Below are 23393 nucleotides of genomic sequence, written 5' to 3'. Positions count from 1 at the left end.
GGTTTTGAGGTGAGTCACGATTCTCCTTTGTTGCTAAGCGGAGCCCAGAAGTACAAAGTTAGCTACCTCTAACCACTCTAAGTTAAGGTACGGCAATATAGCTCTTTGTATACATCCTAATAACGGCCAAGGAAAAGTTTTCTATGGCTTTCCATAAATAATCTCTCCCCAAAAGGTAAACCATATGAGAAAAAAAAGATTGGGAAAAATCAGTTGTCAGATTTTCAAGTAAATGAGAAGCCGTTTTGCCCTTTCTAAAGTATCACTTACTTGAGCAAAGCAACAGAAAGATGGATGAAGATTGAAAGCTTAGAGTTGGCATGGAAATAGCCCTCACTGGGATCTGCACACTTTTTTACTTGAAAATAAAAATGAGATAAATATCATAGGGCTGGGAGTATTTGCAAGCTATGCCTTGGGAACACGCAGTGGGAGACACGAAGAAATAACCCATTGGAATTGAGAACTCTACTTTTATTTGTTTACTGAAGCATCTGCCTGGGATATTTTCAAAGCCAGGATACTGGTTAGCAGGTCCTTTGAGTTTATTCAGGATGTGATTCAAGTGCAGAACGCCAAAGTTTCTATGCGTCTGGCACATCGTGCTGTACTATTGAAAAATAGCATGCAGTCAGATGGTGAGAGACCATAAAAAAGAGGGAAGGAAATAGATATGGTTGTATTTTCAGTCTTATTCATATAGTAAAGCAAAACATACCAACATTTTTTACAAAAGGATATATCCACTCAACATAAAAAGAGGTTTGCTCATACCGAGATGCCACTGACTTTATGCTATAGGGTAGAAAATACAGCACTACCCTCAGCAATACTTTCTAGCAGCTTGGAGCACATGAACTAAGGGGCAATGTTTTAGATGTTGTGGGAAAATATCAATTGCTGAAATGTAGTTACAAAAACGCTCCTTGGTTGTGAAATTTGGAGGTTTGGGTATTTAATTCTGAAAGCTCAGTGAGACTTTGACTGAGTGGTCACACTGAAGTGACTGAGGCAGTGCTTCGCAGTCCTGTGCTCCCCGCCATGCCGGTGTGCTAACACTCCATTTCCAAGGATCCTTCCACAACCACGCTTTAGTAGGATGCCCGTTTAGCCATCTTGAATAGCAGAATTAGCAGCTTGAGACTTCAAAGGCCTTGCTAAGCATCTGGTTGGATGCCAGCACCCTGAACGGAGGGTGCCCACACCACTTGGCGTGGCAGCTGGGTTTTCTCACCGTCTCACGTGCAGACAGCGGTGCCAAGCCTGCCCCCTTTGCTAAGCTCGGGATGTCTCCTAACGCCATGCGTGCAGACCACATGCCACACACGCTTGCCTTTACAAATGAAATTACTTGTCTCTAAGATATTCAGCAGCTTGGGGAACAACTCCATCTTTAGCAGAGAAAACCTGTTCCCTGAGATGCAAGCATACAGGAAAAATAAGCAGGAACGTGGCACTTTGATTACCAAGTCAAGTAGACTATGGCAGGACTATCCCAACCCCCAGTTCTCTAAATACATTTAAAAGATGAAAGTGAATGACTCACGAGCAAAAGAGGTCTCTAGTCATCACCTAATACCTCCGGCCTGGAGTAGCTGCATATTGTCGTTAAAGCCCGTTGGCTTTCTGAAGATTTCAATTGGTGTGACAGAATTCTCGATGTAGTGCCCAAATGGCCTGTCAAATCTATCACAGTGACAAGGAAATATTGTGCTCTCCTCCTGCCCGCTGAAATTCCTTGAATACCTCGTGCCAGCGGTTCAGCTGATAATGCAAAGAGGGATGAAAGCAGAGAGCCTTGTCTAGAAGAAGTGACTTTTTAAATGGACTGTGACAGGCTCCCTTCATCTTTCTCTAACATGTCATTTTGATGCAAGTAACAGACTACAAATAAGTCCTTTGGTACAGCAAGACTGGCTACAGCCGTTTTCATCTTTCCACTAATTGTGAACCGTCATTTAATTGCTACTGTGCTAGTGACTATCCCATTACTTGGAGTAATTGCATTGCGGTGTTGCCTTCCAGGCTCGGAGCCTGGACCCGGCTATTTTCAAGAGAATTTTAAAGTTTCCAGTCAGGCTGCTAAGTACGGGTTTGTGTTAGGGTAGGTCTGGGGTGCTTACGGTGGTACTGTTTTGATAGGCTAATTAAACAACTCTTTTCTTTGAGCACAGGGAACACACACCGCTTTTAGCTACGTGATCCTCTTTTATTAACTCTGTCAACTAGCATATTGAGTGTGCTCTTTGTGTGTCGTGGCTCAAATCCAGATCCCGTCAGGATCAGTGAGAAAGTCGGCGCTGACTCCCGCGGGATTTCACCTGCGCAGCTGTGCCTGATTCCCCACCGCAGGGAGGGAGCAGGCTCCTCGCCGAGTCGCCTGCTCTGCCTTTGAGCCAGGGCTGTTCAGGCGAACGGCGTCTCCTCCTGAGAGTTTCAGCCCTTGCATCTCCTAGTTTAGAGACTGTGTAGAGAGTGTGGACTCCCCACTGTCCAAGTTATTAAGGGACAGACCCAGGAACCTCAGGTGACTCCTGTCTACCCCAGACCAAAGAGGGATGCTGTCACACAGGCAACGTGGGATGGTATGCCGAGACACGGCCGTGCCACCCCACGCTGCTGGACAAACACTTTGCAGGAGATTCTGCAAGATTTGGGTTCAGAACCTTAATGCGACAGCAAATCTCTAAGGATAGGGAAAAACATCTACAGAGAAAACAAGACTGAGCTGACCGAGAGACTGTTGTGTTTAGGATAGGCAAATACCATGCCAGGTGTAACTAAAACCTATATCGCATGTACACTGAGAGTAAGCACTGCTGAAGAAATATATTCATGTGGTAATGTTGGCCTCTGCAGCTTTGCCTCGCTTAGCTCCGAAGTGTGTTAGAGCAGCCTGAGGGCTGCTTTAACTTGTATCCAACTATGAGGGCTCCAGGGGACTGCTGAGGTGCACAGGCAGGGTATAGGAATGGTTACAGGTTTTCTAAGTTATTTGAATCATCTACAGCAACTTGTCAAACTGATCCACAGCAAGATAAGTAAAGTCTACTCAGCTGTTATGAGCTCACCCTTCTGAGACAGGTCCAAGGCTTTACAAAAATAAACATGTTTACATAAGAGAGCAAATGTTTCCCATATTTGCTACTTCTAAACCACTCTGCAGCCATCAGTCTAACATGGGAACAATTCTTACGCATTTCAACCCCTCATGTTAAAGCATTCTTCTCCTATGCAACATGGCAGACAAATTCTGCCAGAATACTTATCCATTCAGCCCAAAGTCTAGCTCAGTTCCTGTGAATAACCTCCCTTCTGTGCAAGATGGTTTAATGGATAACTTTCAGTGAAGTGAGGCTGAGAGCAGGACCAGAAACCGTGCTGTGCCGTGAGGTTGGCATGCTGCAGTCAAGCTGCGTGAGAGCAGTATCCACAGTCTGCCTATGCCGTACGTGGCTTAGAAAAGTAGCATTAGTTGATTCTGACACTGTAAAGCGGTGTCTAATGTACCTACGTCTTTCCCAACAAGGGGAGACTCCTCTTTTCCAGCGCCAGCAAACAGAGTCAGAGAATTACATATTCACGCATCTAAGATGCTGTTACAGATATAAAAGCACTGCTGATTTGAGCACAGGTATCGGCAGCAACTGTGTAAAGAATGAGAGAGCAAGTTGTATTTTCTCCCTTCAGAATGCTTTCTTAACTTTACAGTGATGTAATTCTTAGGCCATTTCAGGGGGAGCTGCACACTGGATATTAAGTTAAGTCAGCAGACTCAGAATGCTCTGACAGGCAAATTCAGAAGAAGCCTTAGAGGTTTGATGCGCTTTACCTTCATGGTTTTAGCTCATTCTCCCACTCCAAATCCTCACCCAGATTACCCCTATATTTACCAGCCTTCAGTGTTACTTTGGCTTCTTGCTCTTGCATTCATCATAATCTGTGAAAATCAGAGTTGACATGATGACGAAGTTGTCACATTGAATACATTGTTAACCTTGGCTCAAACAGCTATTTTCATAGTCTCTCTAGAGAAAGTTTCTTTTTCACATTTGCCAGAGATACTCAACAAGTTTAACAAGAAACTTGGCATTTCCCCTCTCAAAAAATTCTTAGAACGATATTCTGCAGAAACAGGCTAATTGGCAACATCTTCCTTCATGGAGTCGCACGTCCTTCTGCATTAGATTTTTCTCGACACATTCACACGTGGAGTTTGGGTATCTGCCGTTCTCCATAGAATCAAACAGCTAGTAAAAGGCTCTGCCAGGAATTGCTGACTCGCTGATCAATTTCCCAAATTCAGTTTTGTGTAAGTGGGTGATAAGAATTCTGCCAGCATGTGACAAGAATGATTCTTTAAGCCCAAACTGAGATTTCTCCAATATTATGTGCTGTATGTTTTACATACTGAATCTTTTCCCAATTTAATTTTCCCCAAGGCTTTCATATTGTGCTAAGAAAAACAAGAGCTAAGATCTTTTCCAAACCAGTGGAATGAGACATCATATTTGACAGGAAAGACCTAAAATTTATGTTTTGCTTGCTTCATGCTTAGACTTGAATTTACCAAAACAGCTTTTCCAAGAGGAGATAGTCCACTATTATTTATTTCCACTAAACACTGCGGTCATCTCTGTGATCCGATACCATCTGTATCTGGGTTATTTCCTTATCGATATACTGATACCAACCAACATTTTAATCCAGAGGATGGATAGACTAATTTAAGTTTTATATATGATCAACAAGGACTACCCCAACCTCTGAAGTTTTTAGTTTAAAACTATGCTTCACACAAATTTTGGATAGATATATTTATCATCTATTCTATGATTCACTAATCATAGAATATTTCATGATATATGCCTTTAGCCTCTGGATAAAGATGCACTGCTCTGCAAAGTCTCTGCAGCCCTCACTATTAGGCATCTATATGCTGCAAAACACACTTCCAGGTACAGCCAGTTGGTAGATACATTTGCAATCATCTGCAGTGTAGTTTAAGCAGAAGGAAGTGAAAAGACAAGATCATCCAGCAGCAGCAGCCATAACTTCAGAGTGGTCTAGAGATTGCTTCCCAAAACAGGAGCTGAGTCCTGCACCCAACAGACGTGTAGGGTCAGATTCAGAGGAGGTCAGGGTGAGATCACCCCTGACACCCTGGCCCTGGTTTGTCATTTGTCTTTCTTCTGCTTTCTGTCCAACTGGTAGAATATTTTAGGTTTCAAGCAGTGGACAATGCTTGCTTTTTTTTTTAATCCCCTGGTTCTCCAAACAGCCATTCCCTTTACCTTTCCCATCGCTAAGGCAGTGGGCTTACTGCATTTTCTACCGTTTTGCCTCTTGCCTCCCTCCCGGTGTGCCTGGATGCAGCACTGCGAGCAGACAGCAGCTCCAGCTCCTCCCAAGCCAGCACGGCGACGGGAGCAGGGAAGCTGCACTAGCATCTGGTCCTCTTGGGGCTGTTTATCTCGCTCAGCTGGACGTACCCTGTCTCTGCCCTCCTTCTACCATCCCCACAGGCTCCTCACCTCTCAGGTAATCGTTTGCCATTTCAAAGATCAGACACAAGATGTGGAGGTATGGTTTTGATGGCTATAAGTTTGCCATGGTTTGCTGGATGTAAGGTTTTTTTTGTTTGTTTGTTTGTTTGTTTTGCACTGCAGAGCTGCACACATATGTTTTTAACATAAAATTTAACTAAGTAAAATCAAACAGATTTGGGAGACAGGCCTCACAGCCTGTCTGTTTTAGGAGTTAACTGACTCTGGCCCATTAATGGTTTCTAAGCACTGCCTCAATGTCCCCCAGAAAATGTTGAAGCAGGTGTTACTAGTATAAGCTAGTTTTGCATGAGCTAATCCAGCTAAAGTGCTGGCTTTCCATTTTTGATGAATTCTGCACTCCAGAGCTGACTTTACTGGAGTAGCTTTCCATATGATATGAACTGAAAATACTGTGGTCCCACCACCACAACTAGGATTGCAAATACCTTACAGAACATGCACAGTCTTTTTTTTTCCTTATATTTCTCTGAATTCATTCAGTTAGCACTAGCTTGCTCATGTGACACTGTAGGTAGAGCTTTGACCTGTTTGTTAGACTCTTTTCAGAGCAAATACTTGGCTCCAACATTTGCTTTCTCTGGAAGCAAACTGAAGCAAGCAAGTAATAATACACCTGAAAGGCACTCTAATCCATTTTTAATGCACTGTCTTCTGAGGAGATTTTAAAAAATAAAAAGCTAAAAACAAAAACAGATGAATATTTTTCTCATCATAGCCTCTTTTCTCCTCAGGGTTTGGTATCCCTGGCGCTATAAAATGAGGTCCTTTAAATCCCCATCACCTGCATCACCTGCAGCAACTCCAAAATTTCATTTTCTAAATGCACTACCTTGCCTTTTAGTAGGGGCCACATAGTGTTGAGGATAGGAACATTTTAGAGTTTGTGTCAAATTAAAGCTTCCCATGTTTCTGCTAAATTGTTGGTCTTCAAAGGGCAGGCAAGCAGTATCTGCGGCAATAGTCACTGTTTTATAAAACAAAGCTTTTCAGAAATTCACTCTCTCTGTGCATAAGCCATCCTTCAGTTTTCTGTGTAGGAGAAAAGCACAAACAACACTAAGTCATTGCAAGTGTATTCCAAAGAAACAAGGTACAAGCTTCACTATAGCATCTCTTCAGCTTACACATCACATATTACTCAGTTTTTCTTTTCTACTTTAGGAAGATAGTTAAATATGCAAATAGTGACTCCGATTGCTCCTGTCTTCCTACAGGCCACTTAAGGAGTTAAACTAATTCTACAGTGTTTGGTCACAGGAGAACAGAATACCTGCAATGTATACTTGCTGAGATAGATAATTTTGTGTTGTTTTATTAAAATAGAGGTTATCAATTAAGACATCCTCCAGTAGCTGAGAACAAGGTGGACCATCAAGTAACATGCAAGATACTTAGGTCAATGGATAAAAGGGAGCAATTCTCTTGCCTTGTTTAGAGCAAGACTGTTTTTGCAAACCCTCAGAACTGGATTCTCTCCTGACCATGTTAGTGTATCTGCCCATAAAACATTCAGTCCTCAAAATGAGACATTAGAGTTGGAGGATGAAAGCCAATTTTTGTAGTGGAAATATTACAAAGATGTTCTGCCAGAAAAATCTTTTTTAGCATCTTTAGCATCCAACTCAAAATAGCAGATCACGGTGCTGGAGTCATTACTTTCATCCAGCATCACAGTGAAGAGCTCTGAGCTGGCATGGCTTAGCAATCTGCAGGAGATACAGTGACGGCTTTCTGAGGGTGCAGATTGCTTTTGTTCTTTAGATGAAAACACTCTTACCATGACAGTCCCAACATCCCCTTCATCAGCCTGGCAAAGCAAGGAGCCCAGGGAATGGGACTGTGTTGCTATGGCATTACTGGCAAAACAACAAATTTGGTAGCATTTACTCCAGCAGCATGAAAAAAACAAGAGCAGTTGTTAGGCACAAAATGAATGTATTTACTGGTGCATAGGTAGCAACACTGCAAAATCGATATGTCTTACAAATGCAAGATATTTTTTCACGTCTCGGTAGAAATGCCAACATAGATTTCAGGGAGAGAGAGAAAGGCAAATTAAAAAACCACCACCTTCAAATATGTAGCAGTTTAACAGATGAGGATTTATAGTTTCTAGTAGATTCCTAACTGGCTGCAAGTCAGTCATAGGGTGTTTATTCCCTTCATAGCCTCATCTTGGAATGTGTCAAAAAGTGTTCATAAATCCTCTGGTGAGATGTTCTATCTCGGATAGAGAAGGTCTTCATAAGAATACTGTGTTCAGTTTTAGGCATCCACCTCAGAAAGATGGGAACCAGTTAGATAAAATCCAGATAGACGTGACCACATTGACCAGTGCTCTAGAAAGTTTGTCTTGCAAAGCAGATGGGACGGATTTGGACTATTTTGCATAAAACTGTATGTCCAAGTTGAGATCGGACTCCAAACACCTAGGATTACTGCAGAGGTGAAGGAAGTAATCTCTTCTTCACATCCATGGTGGGTAAGACAAATTGCAACAGCTTCAAGTGAATGGAGAGAGGTGTAGGTATTAAGAGAAGCTTTCTAATACTAAGAATGACAAAGCATTGGAATAAATTGCTGAGGGAAAACTGCGGAAATCTCTGTCATTGAAGGTTTCTAAGAACCAGTTAGATAAATGTTTGTCAGGTGTGACAGAGAATGACTTTGTCTTAAGGTGAAACAGAAGGATAGATTAGATAACTTCTTGAGGTCCCATCCAATCCTCTTTTTGACGATTGAATTATTTGATAAGGGATAAGCATATAATAAGCACAGACTACAGAATTGCTAGTTTTTCTGGCAGAATGTATTTTACTGTATTGATAGAATGAATTTGAAGAGGTCTGTATAATTCTTTTTAAAATCTGATGACTTTATAGTGTAGTGCTCTTGGTACTAGTGGTGTGTTAGAGATACATAGATTTTTAATGAAATTACAGTTGAGAAAATGCGCGAACCTTGTTTTAGCTATGCTAATTTTATGTAGTTCAGAGATTCATTTCAGTGTTGGCATTATTATATTACGGTTACCTCATTACTAAAATCATACTTTCAAAAAAGGGACATCTACACTAGCCCTGCAAAAAAAAAAAAAAAAAGGAATTTTTTTGTTAAAATACTTGGGCATAGATGTCATGTGCAGGCACAATCTAGAAAGCTGTCAGATATGATAAAAATGAAATGTAAGGTGAATTAATTGTTTTCCAGGTTCAGAAATAAACTGCATGAAGGCTCTAAGATGGAGGTGCAAAAGCCAAAAACAGTAAACATCTAAGGTCCAAATTTTCCAGTAAGGGTATGGACCATGTGTGCTGAAGAAGTGTTTGCAGTATCACCTGAATTCTAGGGCACCTTAATCAAAGGAGAGTGTTCAACCTTTCAGTGTTGCACTACTCTAATTTCTTAAATCCTAAAAAAGTAGAAAAATACTTGGACTTACAGCTATAAGCTATTCTTCCTATTTCTTTTAATCCTGATAAACATGAAATATCCATGATTATGAGAAATTCTTTTAAGTCTTATTAGAATTATCTTAATTAAGACTTTAACTAGCTCTGCTTTATGCCTTGGACTTTTCATCTGCCCACAAGCTGAATGGAGTGTTATGCTTCCAACAAGCCACATAATGTTTCTTATCTGTTTGGGACCTACTGCACTGCTTCTCCATAGTTCTTCTTTACCTGCAGTGTGACACATCTGACTTTACCCCTCATTGTCCGATGCCACACTAGAGTTTATCAACTATTTGAGACCTGGAAGGTCCACTTGCTCAAGTGCCCCTCACTGTCCTCCTGTTACTTTGGAAGTCTCTTCCTGATAAAGCCCGGAGGTGAAGAGCCAACCTGTGGCCAGGTAGGTCTGAGTTCTTGGCTGCAAGGCTCTCTCATAGAAATCCATCCATTGCATGTCCAGCCCTGGGGAAAAAAAAAAAAAAAAAAAACTCACAAAGACCATGAGAACCTCCATGTCCACAAGCTCCAAAATACAGTGACCAATGAGTCAGTATGAACCTGCAGCAACTTCTGCCTCTTTCTAGCTTACAGGGATCCTAAATACCTGTAACATTTCTGTTCAACATTTCTCCAAAACTCATTTAAATGTACCCAGACATGGACAGAACAGTCAGCTGGGCTACCTCTAGAGTCACTGGATATAAGTGCAGGTCTGGAACAGATACCCAATATATACTTTACATTTTTCTACATCCTGAAACAAGAAACACAGAAGTACCTATCTTCTCTCATACAATACAGCTGTTACATTGCAAAAAGACTGTGAGGGCTCCAGTCAGAGATAACTAAATCTCCCGAATAAGAGAAGATTTATTCTAGTATGGAAAATACATTGTAGACAACTGCAACTCACATCATGGGAAGCCCAAGTCTTTCTGCTAGAACAGGCAGCTAGAGAAAAGCTGGTCTAAACCAAGCAGTTTCTCTGTGCGTATAGCTCAGGGTGAGGCACTCTGAAAGAATCATAGCATCAGTAAGGTTGGAAGGGACCTCTGGAGATCATCTAGTCCAACTCCCCTGCTCAGCAGGGTCACCTAGAGCATGGTAGACAGGGTTGCATCCAGGTGGGCCTTGAAGATCTCCACAGAAGGAGACTCCACAACCTCTCTGGGCAACCTGTGCCAGTGCTCCGTCACTCTCACAGGGAAGAAATTCCCCCTCACGTTCAGGCAGAACTTCCTGTGCTTCAATTTCTGCCCATTGCTTCTTGTCCTGTCACACAGGGCAACTGAAAAGAGTTTGTCCTCGTCCCTTTGACGCCCTCCCTTCAGGTCCTTATACACACTGATAAGATCCCCCCTCAGTCTTCTCTTCCCCAGGCTAAACAGGCCCAGCCCTCACAGCCGTTCCTCACAGGGCAGGTGCTCCAGCCCTCCGATTATCTTCATAGCCCTACGCTGGACTCTCTCTAGTAGCTCCATGAAAGGCACAACATCAGCATAAAACCTGCTCAAGGCACAGAATCACAGAATGGTTGAGGTTGGAAGGGACCTCTGGAGATCATTTAACCCCCGTTAACCATCCATCCACCCTCCCTGCTCAAACAGAGTCACCTAGAGCATGTTGCACAGGATCATGTCTGTATGAGGTTTGAATATCTCTGGAGAAGGAGACTCCACAACCTCTCTGGGCAACCTGTGCCAGTGCTCCGTCACTCTCACAGGGGAGAAATTCCTCCTCATATTCAGATGGAACTTTGTGTGGTTCAATTTCTGCCCATTGCCTCTTGTCCTGTCACACGGGACAACTGAAAAGAGTTTAGCCCTGTCCCCTTGACACCCTCCCTTCAGGTACTTATACATATTGATAAGATCCCCCCTCAGTCTTCTCTTCCCCAGGCTGAAGAGGCCCAGCTCTCGCAGCCGTTCCTCACAGGGCAGGTGCTCCAGCCCTCTGATCATCTTCATAGTCCTATGCTAGACTGTCTGCAGTAGCTCCATGTCTCTCTTGTCCTGGGGAGCCCAGAACTGGACACAGGACTCGAGATGAGGCCTCACCAGGGCTGAGTAGAGGGGCAGGATCACCTCCCTCAATTTGCTGGCAACACTCTTCCTAAGGCACCCCAGGATACCATTGGCTTTCTTGGCCACAGGGGCACATTGCTGGCTCATAGTTAACTTGTTGCCCACCAGCACTCCCACGTCCTTGTCTGCAGAGCTGCTTTCCACAAGGTCAGCCCCCAGCCTATACTGGTGCATGTGGTTATTCCTCCCTAGGTGCAGGACCTTTCACTTGCCCTTGTTGAACTTCGTGAGGTTCCTCTCTGCCCAGCTCTCCAGCCTGTCCAGCTCTCTCTGACTGGCAGCACAGCCCTCTGGTGTATCAGCCACTCCTCCCAGCTTGGTATCATCAGCAAACTTGCTGAGGAGGCACTCTGTCCCCTCATCTAGGTCATTAATGAAGAGGTTAAGAAGACTGGCCCCAGTACTGATCCCTGGGGAATACCGCTAGCTACGGGCCTCCAACTAGACACTGCACCACTGATGACAACCCTCCGAGCTCTGTCTTTCAGCCAGTTCTCACTCCACTGCACTGTCCACTGATCTAACTCACACTTCCTAAGCTTACCTATGAGGATATTATGGTAGAGAGTGTTGAAAGCCTGGCTGAAGTCAAGCAAGTCAAGTCATCTGCCTAGCCAGTCATTCCATCATAGAAGGCTATCAGAGTGGTTAAGCATGTTGTCCCCTTGGTGAATCTGTGCTGACTACTCTGGATCACGTTCTTTTCCTCCACATGCTTAGAGATGATATCCAGGATGAGCTGTTCCAACACCTTTCTGGAGATGGACATGAGGCTAACTGACCTGTAGTTTTCTAGGTCCTCCTTCTTACCGTTTTTGAAGACTGGAGTGACATTGGCTTTAATCCAGTCCTCAGGTATCTCTCCATGACCTTTCAAAGATGATGGAGAGTGGCCTAGCAATAACATCTGCCAGCTCCCTCAGCACTCGTGGATGCATCCCATCAGGGCCCATTGATTTTTGGGTGTCTGGTTTGTCTAAATGGTCCCTCCTCTATTGTTGTGCAATGTCTTGTCTTTCAACTATAGTACCTGCACTGTGTATACATATCCCTCAGCTATGCAGCTCCTGGGCTCAGGCCAAAGTATCTGTATTCCTCCCTTCAGGAAGGTGTGCTACCAAAGTCTTGTCCTACCAACTATTTCTTCACCTTAATTCTTGTCAACATCCCAAGGAGCTTGGCTTGGTGCTGGAGAGGTTTGCCAAGGAAATTGTGAGGAGCTCTCCCTGTGCTGCCACAGGGCAGCTGTTACCATTCTCTATGGAGCAGTCTTCTCTTGTGTTCAAGTGAGAACTTGAACACCATCTGAAGGATAGTTTAACACCCATCCTCTTCCCCACCCCTCTGCTCTGTGCCGGATGGCTCTAGTTCTGCTTACGAAAGCCTTCATGGCCTGTACAGTTTCCATGAATTCCTCTTGTTGTGATTGCCTCCAACACTGGCTGTCCCACACTTCCCAAGTGGGTTATGTGACTGAGGGGGTCATCTGTAAATTGCATAAAACATGGCTTCTCAGTCCCGTCGAAGATTGCTGTGCCAGCACCAGGACACGTGCCTGGGCCTGCTGTGCCGTTTGCTGGAGTTGTATCATACATGCTCCACCAGGAGACACCTACAGCCATCCTTGCAGCCAGTTGCAGGGCTACCAGCAGACAGGACCCCATCAAACAGCTCGGAAGCCTCTGCTGCCGCAGCCTTCCGGTTATTCCTAACTCCTCACTCTAGTCCTCAGCCTCCGTCCCCTTCTCCAGCTCTTTCTCTGGTGTAAGCCTTCTGCCTTGTACCTCTGCTCAGTTTCTTTGCGCCACTTGAGCTGCCCTCCAGTCTTTATTTCTGCTCTATCCAGGAGGTAGGAGTGCTGTCCCACCCAAACACTGGTACATAGGTGTGGCAGCAGCTTGGGGGGTTTAACGCTTAGGCGGTGCTCAAAATAATTAGCATCCCTCCCGCAGCTTGGCTGCCACTGGAAGAGCCTGGATAGAGCCTGGATATGCATATGTTGTCCCTCAAACCCAGCGTATGGTGTCCTGACACTGCACCGTGCCTTTTTTCATGTCATTCCAAGCAGCATTTGACTGGTGCAGGTCTGCCGTGTGCACACAGGACCTCTGCCATGTAGAAATGCCTTCAAGCAGCAACCACCCATGTTGGCAGGCTGTTAAGTTTCTACAGAATTTTGACAAGTCTCCAGATGAACATCAAACCATCCCAAATCTCCTGAGGGGCTAAGAATTAAAAAAAAAAGAAAAGAAAGAAAGAAAGAAAAACAGAAAAAAAGAAAAAAGCTGACTTCACATGTCATTATTCCCTGCAGCTTTGTAGCTAACTTAGAATCTGTTGATCCTAGTGCCAATAAATAGTTTATCTTTAAACTACCTCTGTACTTACAGGCAGAGTTTCATTATCTGGTTAGTGATGGTTATTTAGCTAACAATTCAATAATCTAGCAGTGCATAAAAGAGAGATGTCCTCTATACATATCTGCCTGTGCATATTTGGTACATTAAGCAGATCCTCACATGATAACTAAATATTTCTCTAGGAAAAAAACTTGTCTCATAAGTAAATGGTGACCATATTATAATATATGTGCTAACATACTGCCCCCCAGTGGAATTAGAATCTGATTTAGGAGATACAGCTCTGAAGATCTTGACTTATAGCACGCATAAAATAAAACGTACTCATCTGACAAATACGAAATTAAAATATTATAAATTGTTAGGACAGTGTTAAACCTATTAAAATGTTGTTTATGTAGATGATGATTGATACCAATTTTTAATTTAGCAGTGCAAAATAATGCTGTCCCAGAATACATCCTTTCTCAACCACTGCTGAAGACGAAGGGAGCAAAAGTTCTTCAGCTGCTTTGGGTGATACTTAACATTTCAGAGGATCATGTTCTAAGAAAAATTGTAGGAAGTTCTCATATTTAAAAATTAGACAAATCCCAAATGTTCCAAGACTCACCACATGTTATTGATAAGTATTTAAGCAGCTGAAAAGAGTTGAGTTTAATCACCATAACATCTCTCCCTACCTGGTAGGAAAAACCCTTACCTTCTGGTTTGTATCAGAAAAAAATAAATGTTTATTTGGGCGTAACAAAATTTTTAGCACTTTTTTTTTTTTTTTTTTTTTTTACTTCTATCTTTTCCTCTCTAACTGACTCTTTTTCCTCCAGACATCTTTGTACTGCCACTGCTTCCCAGAGGTCTTTTCCTACCCTGCCGTTTCATTTGTCCTACAGCAATGTAGAAAATGTTATAAAAACTGCACTTCCTTTCAGAGTTGCAATCACATTCTTAGCATGTCCAAAGACTGTTTTATCAAACAACAGCTTTACATGAATATAAATTTTAAAGATGTACTCTTACCACATCTGCTTTACACGCTGAAGGTCCTGGGTTCAATCCCCAGTGGAACCAGCACCAGGAAATCTTTGGAAGGTTGGACTAGATGATCTCCAGAGGTCCCTGCAAACCTTACTGATTCTGTGATTCTGTAAAGGCCTGCCTTGCAGGAAGGAAAACCATAAGGCCATGATCTTCACCTTTCCTTCAATTCTCCTCAGGTGTTATCCTCATTTTTCCCGTATTTCTATCACCTCACCTCTGCATCAGTACAAGATACTGCCATTGGCTGTTCACACTATTTCTTAACAAGCATTTTTTTTGTGTTTGTGCCACAGGATTGGGTTAAAGAAATGAAAGTGCATATAGTAAAAATCTCATTTTCTGCTCACAGCATGGTCGTACCACCATAGATGGCATCTGCATTTGGCTAAATGATCAGTTATTAGGGAATACGGGAAAAAAGAAATATAAAGCCAACATAAAATACAGTATATTTGAAGACAACATGTAAGCTAGGCTTAGTAGTACCCAAACAAGAAGTCAGTAGCAGCCTTATCCCTGAAGGGGGATTTTTTTTTTATAAAAGTTTTGGCTGATAATAGCCTAATCTTGAAGATATTCCCTGCTCCCCCATCTACGCTGTTTTTTTACACAAGAAATGCAGTTGTATCTTCTGTAAAATTCTAGAAGAAATAGAAACTTTCTTTAGATGCACTACAATACAACTTTAGTAGGTAACACCAGTCTCCTAAGTTGTCCTTGATGGGATGCTTTATTTTCTAAATGGAGTCTGGCCTTCAGTAAAGCACTTGATATAGTTACACACTGAATGCAAGAACATGGGATAGGTTCAACGGATAAAAAATGAGCAAGCAGGGAGCTATGGATGGGTTGTGCTGAAAGATTTATTGAACTGAAGACTCCTGCCTACTCTCTGAAGAATTGTCTTATTAAATATGTTCTTGAGGGTCCTGGGTATAACAAGTTGCAAGCTGCAAACAAAATTTGCTGAGCATGCCAAGCTGGAAGGCAATATTGCTGCCGAAACAGCAAGGGTACCATTGCGAGATTGCTACTTTAGGAGAAAGAAGTCAAATATTTACTCACACAGCCTTATATTTTGTGTAGTACTGCTGGTGTTACTGTCACACAGTTCCCAGGAGGTGGTGTAGGAAAAGAGACTTGTAGACAGAAGTGATGTCTTTTACTAGACCAGCTGATACATCTAAAAAAAGTAAAGAGCTCTGAGACATGGTTTCTTCAGCAGGACCAAAAAGCACAAGCACAGTACAAGTTAGGGAGGACTACTCTTAGATCAATCTTATTATGTTAATCAGTTCCACCACATGAGAGGAAAAGGTGGTTAACACCTGTAGAGGGGAATATTAACTGGGAGTGAAGTGACAGGCTGTTAGCTCTTGTAGAAGAAAAAAGGTTGGGGGGGGGAGGGAAAAAAAAGGGTCATTAGCATCTGTGTTATGTTTTTTAAAACATTATTACATTTCTAGTCTTTTGTGACTAACCCAAGTTAATTGCAAGCTCTTGGCTTGTACCTTACCAGCCCAGAGGATAACTAGTTTTTACAGCTAGCTTGTTCCCTTGAAAGGCTCAGCTTGACATAGCCTGGTAACAGGTTTATCAGATAAGGTACCACTAAGGTTTAATGTGCTCCTTAATTAGGAATGTAAACAACTCCATTAAAAAAAAATGAGGCCTCAGAGAAACTATGAAGGGATTTCATGATTATAGTCTCAAAAGAGAAAGTATTTGAACAGAGAAAGCCATTTCTTCATCCTTCCCTTGGACCAGAGGCAGCCTACTTTCTCACTCTAAGCCTGTGTGCATTAACTGGGGAGAGTTCCTTGTAGCAGGACATTATCTGAGCTGTGGAAGATCCAATCTGATGTGAGGGAAAGCCAGGATCTTATGGGCATGTGAGTTTAAATAGGTATGTGTGTACATATGCGTACAAAACACACAATTTATACAGGCCCATGTGTGTAATGCGACTTCGGCTGTTGTTAAACAACGAGGTGGTTGTTCCTTCATGCGCCTGTGCGCAGAGTGGTTGCCATGAATAGCACCTTCAGGCTCTCGCTCAAGTATGCCCTACAAGGATGGCCCAGGCAGCTTGGGATGCAGTTTTGAATTTAAATGCAGCCCAATTTTGGTTTACAAAAAACAATTAATAATCCTCTTCAAACAAAGTTTCATAAAAAGTAGAATAACAGAAAAGTAAAATCTGTGGGCAGCGTGCCTTCATCTGCAAGAGAGATGCCTATTGAGAAATGAGAGGTTTTTCTCAGACTCAGAAATCAAGTACCAAAGTATAAATGGCCACCACCACTCAGTTCTTTACAGTTCAATAAATTTGTCAAAACGCTTCGTTGTTGCTGAATGAGCTTGTACAAGGAAAGAAAGTTCATGAATGGGACCATCCCAATAACCAATTCCTTCAGATAGCGACCGGCTTCTGGGATGTTCATCCCCCAAAGGTACCACCATGCTCTGCTGCAGCCAGCAACAACAGCACAGGGTCCGTTATCACAGCGTCCACATAAGAGGCAGTAGTTCAGGTGCTTTTTACATAAACCATGGGAAAAACAGAACTGAAAGCTAATTATAGAACTAACAAAATGTATTTGGAAGCCATCTATAATCTTGAAATAATTTGCAGTTCTATGCAGCCAGCATGGTGTTTTGACCTCTCTAACAAATCTTTAGCTAAGAAATGCAAATGTGCTGCAGAAGTAAGTACAGACATATTTATTGCTGGTCACTGTAGCAGTCATATATTGTTTTCTATTTATGTAAATTCTGTTGATGTAAGTTTTCACTTGAATTTATTCCTGTAAAGTATTTCTAAATTCCTCCAACTCTGTTGGAGGAATCCATCAACCTTTATTGTATAAAAAAGATGTCAGTCTTTGGAGAATGCTAAAAATTCTCTGCTTTCTGAATTCTGTGAATTTTGAAGATGCTCAAGAGCTTACAGAAAGGGACCCTGGAAAAAAGAAGCAAAATGTGGTCTCAAATCCTTATCGATCTTAACACAAGCCAAGACTCAAACAGTTCTTCTCATTATGTCACCTGTCACCTAGAAAACATAGAGGCCAGGAGAAAGGAAGACTGGGATGACCTGGTACACATTGCATAGTTGTACGTGTTCATTAACAGCTCGTTAGTTCTTTTGTTAGAATTATCAGATTAGAGAATCGGGATTTTTTTTTATCATATTCCTTCAGATTTTTTCTTGGGGATGTAAGGAGGAACCTGGACAAGTCCCTGCATATGTTGTTGCCCTAACTAGTATTTTCTTATTCATATAAAATAGGTAGCCCCCACAAGGAAGCCACAAGAGCAGACTCCATGGCAGGAGCTTACAGGTGCTGTTTTTTCCCCATAGCTCTGCTTCCCCACCAAAATATCAACCCTTCTACAGGAAACATTGCTGAAACCCATGGATGCTCCCGGGGCCAGTGGTGGGGAGACTGCAGCTGCCAGCCCTGCTCCCACACCAGGATGTCAGGCCAGCAGGAGATGTATGTGCACATGTAGCTGGGGGATCCCAGTCTTAAACTGTGCCTCATTACTGTCCTTGTTCCCTTGGGAATGCATGCCACCTGCACAAAGTATGAAGAAAGAGTCTTTTCTTTCTTTCCTTTTTTCCTCCTTCATACCCCCCCTTTTTTTTTCTCTCTTAAAATATTCTCAGAAAGCTGATGACCTGTCTACACTGGAGGCAACATGTGTCTTTATGTAAGATGAGAAAGCAGGCTTGAGTACAGACTTCCAGATGTAGTTTCCAGATAAGCACGTCTGTGAAGAGACAGGAGAGTTGGTCGTCATTATCCCCCCATCTTCAGCACGCAGTGCCCCCATTAACAAATTAAAGAATCTTTAATGTCCCCTCTAATCAAAACAACTCCCACTGGAAAAAAAAATGCTCCTATGCCCCAGCCGTGAATTATTTTTCTGATGGAGTTCCCGGGTCACAGGGGGAATTTAATTTTATGTGAAGTTTGAGCTGTTCTAGCTTCCTTTTGATGTTTCAGGTAAAAGAAAGAACACAGTTGTAACATTTAAACACTTTTTACATCTCTTTCTGAGGTCATTTTTACAGTATATTTGCAAGGTCAAGATGATAAGAAACAGATATGGGAAACAGTGCCTTGTCCTGCAAATGTAATATTGTTCTGCGTAATACTTTTTTCCGGGGCTCAGAACAAAAACACACTGTAACCAAGGCTACAAAATAGTTTTCATCATAATCGCTATGTTTTTATTTACTTATAATTTTCTAAGTTCATTCTTCCTCCAAGACTGTGCTGCCATCATTGTCATTCAATGATGGGCTGAGAGAATCCTCTTTCCTCCTGGAACAAAAAATTCAAACCACATCCTTTTTAACAAGGCTGGAGCCAAACTGAAATCTGTAGCTGAACCCTGAAACTTGTGAGGCCCTGCAGTGAATATTACATGCTTATCTCAGTTAGGAGGGATTTAGTAATAGCAGGAACATATAAAGATTATCTACTGAGCCCATGCAAAAAAAAAAAGGGTGATAATCTCTGGCAAAGGCAGTTCATAGGGTTCCTCTAATGGACCTCAGGAACTCAGAGCAAGAACAAGCATTTGCTGGTGGCACTGGGGAAGTGCCTATGACCTGCCCGTATTTATTTATATGAAACCTTTCCTCTCCTGTGCTGCTGTCCATCCCTGTTATTGGTCTTAGCTGCTGAGATTTGGAATGTGGATTTCGTATTCACATTGACCAATATCGATTTGCCAGTTTTTCAGGAATTCAGTTCATAACCACACACCCGGTAACCAATTTGCTCCTTAGAAAACTTGAGAAGAGAAATGCACAAAGAAGTGTCCAAACAGTGACGTTCTCTGAGGGAGCTGTTGTGTCTTTGCCTCTCTTGAAGGCAACCTTTGCGTCGTTTAAATATATGTACATCGCTGGTGAAATTAAAGAAGTGCATGGAGGCACCAAAACAAGATTCTCTACGACATTAAGAAACACATATTTCTGTTATTCAATTTGTGTTTCTCTTTTCCTTTTCTTTTGTCAACCTTTTTTAAAATAAGATTATCTAGGATAGGAAATTAGCTTTTGCTCTGTATTACTACTGAAGTCAGAGAATTAACGTAACGGTTCAGGCCGCACGTTGAAAATTGCCGGATTTTGGCCTAGACCACTAGCAACGGTAACCTCATTGTTTGCATATTCCCTGTATTTACTCTGTTAACTGAAGGATTCTGTAAATATAGTGGCAATGCTACCTAATCATCCAAGTAAATTAACAGATTCCAGTAAAAGCCACTTTTGCTGTAATTAGCATGTCAATTAGGCTAGTCATGACTAGACTTGCTGTGTGTTACACACCTGATCCATGAAGACCCAAGTCTGTGTTTTACACCTCTTCTCCAGGGACACCCATGTGTCCCAAACAAAAACATGAGTCACGAGCTGTGGTGGGCTCTGCAGACGAGCGGCAGGAGAGTCCTTACTGCTAGCGAAGCCATCCAACGATCCCGGTGAGAGTCTGCTTCCAGCTCCTTCCCTCTCACAGGTGCTGGCCGTCCTGCAGCACAGAGCCATTGGGTTTAATCAAAACCCATCGGACTGACAATGCTTTCACTGATTAATTTTTCATGGCCCGTAGATCAGTGCTCATCAGCTGATACTTTGCTCCAGTTAGTATTTACATGCGAATAATAAAGGACTGAACTTGTAAGAGAAATCCAGCAAAAACTAAGGTGTTCTTTCCCAAAATCTCAGGCACGGGTGGAGGGATGAGAAGGATTTGCAAAACTGTTTCTGTGCATCAGTATATATTTTTAATCTGGACTTCCTATCCATGTTTTAGCACCAGTGTCAAAAAGAACAGCAGTAGACCAAGACTTTGATTTTGGCTGCGAAAACCCCGCAGAAGGGTATTACTGGCACAATAAAGCTGTACGTAGACAGCTTCACCTGCTCCTCAGCTCCGAATTAGGAAGAGCCTTAGCATGCCTCTGCTTACATGTAGCAGCCTTCAGTTTGCTTGAAATCTGGAATTGATTTCTGTCCCTATGGGAATATTGGGACAATGTTCAAAGCCAGCATCATGGCAACTCGTGTGATACAGCAGACATATCTCGAGCAGGAACATCTCTTGATTCTGCTGTGTTCATTTGAAAATCGGTCGTGAAAGCCAAATTTGCATAAAGAAACTTTTCCTTCCTGCCTTCCTTCTCCTCATCCACTGCATCTAACTCTAGAGGGCTCAAACTCCCCGCTTGGCTCCCAGAGGCTTCCCACAACGATGCAGCTCCGCCTGCCTCCTTCTGGATTCACGTCTCCTTTTTTCCCCACCTCCCTGTTCACAGGGGGATCTGAAAGCAAAAACATTACCTACTTTCAAAATGCCTCCCCATGCTGGGACCCAGAGGTGTCTGACGTCAAAAGGCAGCTTTTCATTTTTTTGCTTGACGTAAAGCCTCCCGAGTGGCTGCAAGCGACTGTGAATTTGATGCTGTCAAAAGCTTTTTGGCATCCCCGCTGGTGGAGCAGCATGTCTCTGACATCGAGATCCCAACCAAGATGCCCTCTGAGAATCCAGTGACGTACAGATTAATATATGTAACTGGGAATACAAGGAAAGGTACATTTGATGTAAATTCAGTCAAGTATTCCTCAGAATTACTTGCTCTGGTTGATCAGGACAGCTCACGGACCGCAATAGCCAGCAACATTTTCCCTGCCTCTTGGCAGACACGAGCTGATGGTCTGAATTTTGCATATCTCTACGTATGTCAGCTAGAGACAAAAATCGTTTTAGCACTGGAAAACCCTTTTTTGTGTGGATGGGTTTACTGTGCGATAGTGTGATAATACGACATGGGCGTAAGTTAACGTGCTTGAAAATTGACAGCAAGCGCAAGAGCAGGCGTTGTGTACGTTGTCAGATAGCCTCCCAGCTGAGGAGCTACCTGCACCCCTACTGCCAGAAACCTCCCCCACCTCCCTTTCCCCACTCCTGCACTGTAAAAATAGGCATTTTGTTTGTTAATGCTAAATGAAGAATAAATAAATAAATAAAACAGAAAATAACACTACCAGTTTATGACCTTGTGCTTGAGTGGAGGAGAAATGTCTCCCCTGCTATTCTAATCTGGCCATATGCAACACTTTGAACTGGCTTTTTCCACTTAAAAAATATTTCCCATATGCTTGACATATTGCTATGCATAATGATGGAACACAGGGGAAAAAAAATGTATATTTACATACAAAACATATCCCTACATGTATATTTATACTGAGAGAGAAAAATATATACTATGTGTATATGTATAACTTGACACTTTCAACATTTTATATAAATAAATACCAAACGGATGGAGAAGATTGTATTATACATTAATAGGCTACACTGATTCATCTCTATTTTTCAAATCTGCCTATGATTGCGTATAAGTACCTCAAACAGTAAACATCTGGGTGGCTTGAAAGCAAGTGAAGCATATTTTTATTACAAGACATACTTTTACTGTGGATTTACAGATGCAAACTGTACCAGTGAAATTTTTGGCCCTGAACAGCCCAAGAGACAACTTATAATACATAGGATTTTGCAGTATCAATGTGGACAAAGCCTTAAAAATATTCACATTTAAACTCCAGTAAGCTCTTTTATAATTAGGGTTCGGTTTAACAGGCGTACATGTAAAAATTACGTCCTTGGAAGTTTTCCAAGTAACTACACTGTAGCAGCTAGAGCCTTTGTCCAACTTAAATGTTTGACAGTTTATAAAATTGCATGACAATTTTCCATCTCTGTCCTCCTTAGGACAGTTTATCTCCAATTTTCTTTTCTTTCTAGCTTTCAAAGTGCAGTTTTCTGAAGAAATGAATATACTCATAATTCAGTTTGTCCACCCACTCACTCAGTTACTTGTCTCAGCTAGCCCAGTTGCTGGAAGGAACATATAAAGCAAGTTCATAGATTGATGCTGGAGTGATATAATCTTTTTTAATCTGTTTAGAGTTTAAAAATGTAAATGTTAGTGGCTATCATCTCAAACACTAGAGCCCTGCTCTAACATAGCTTGTGTGCATGTTACAGCAGTAATTGTACCCTGCTGGGAAACTGAAAACCTTGCAAAGTGTCTGAGACTTGCAAACTTTAAGGTATAGTTTACCTCTACTAGGACCAAAGTCATGTAATTGTATTTCAAACATTTGAATTTGTAAGATCCCTAGGGCATTTTATGTGCTGTAACAATACCACTAAATATGTTGTATCATGCTAGAGAAGCAATTTATGCCTCCTTTTCCTGTCGTTTCTTTTTCCTTTAGAAAGAAATTCAGCACATGAATGTTTAACATTAGCTCTTATTCAAATTATTCATAGAATTGAATTTAAAAAAATGAAATAAATTAGCAGGTATGTTCATAACGTAGAGCTCATGCCCTTTGTTTTCTTCAGTCATTGTAACAACACTTGAACAATAATTTGGCTTCTAACTTCAATTTAACCCCTTCAGTGTACAGTTTGTTTATCAAAAATGGAAAGCAGCCAACACTTCCTCCTGCTGAAGGCAGCTCTGGACTTTCCAGCTGGGTATGTGAAAGCTGGAGAGAAAGCCATAACCCTGGGGCGCCGGATGCCCATACTGTCAGGTTGTCATTTCACTCCCTGGCACTGGTCTTGGCTGCTCCAACTAGACTTTTCCTAGATAAATCTGAGGTAGAGAGGTCAAACACCACAGACACAGGCCAGTTACGCTACTGATCCCTGGGTCTCTTGTGTTCAGCAGTCGAGACACAGCTCTTGGTTCCTCCACTGGAGGATTCCTCAGCAGGCCAACCTGAAGAAGTGCCAGTGTTCAGAGCTCATTCCTTATCTTCAACTTAGTTTTATAAAGGTTGCA

Source organism: Rhea pennata, chromosome 1, assembly GCF_028389875.1.
Source record: "Rhea pennata isolate bPtePen1 chromosome 1, bPtePen1.pri, whole genome shotgun sequence".
Classification (NCBI taxonomy): domain Eukaryota; kingdom Metazoa; phylum Chordata; class Aves; order Rheiformes; family Rheidae; genus Rhea; species Rhea pennata.
This window is presented reverse-complemented; position numbering follows the sequence as displayed.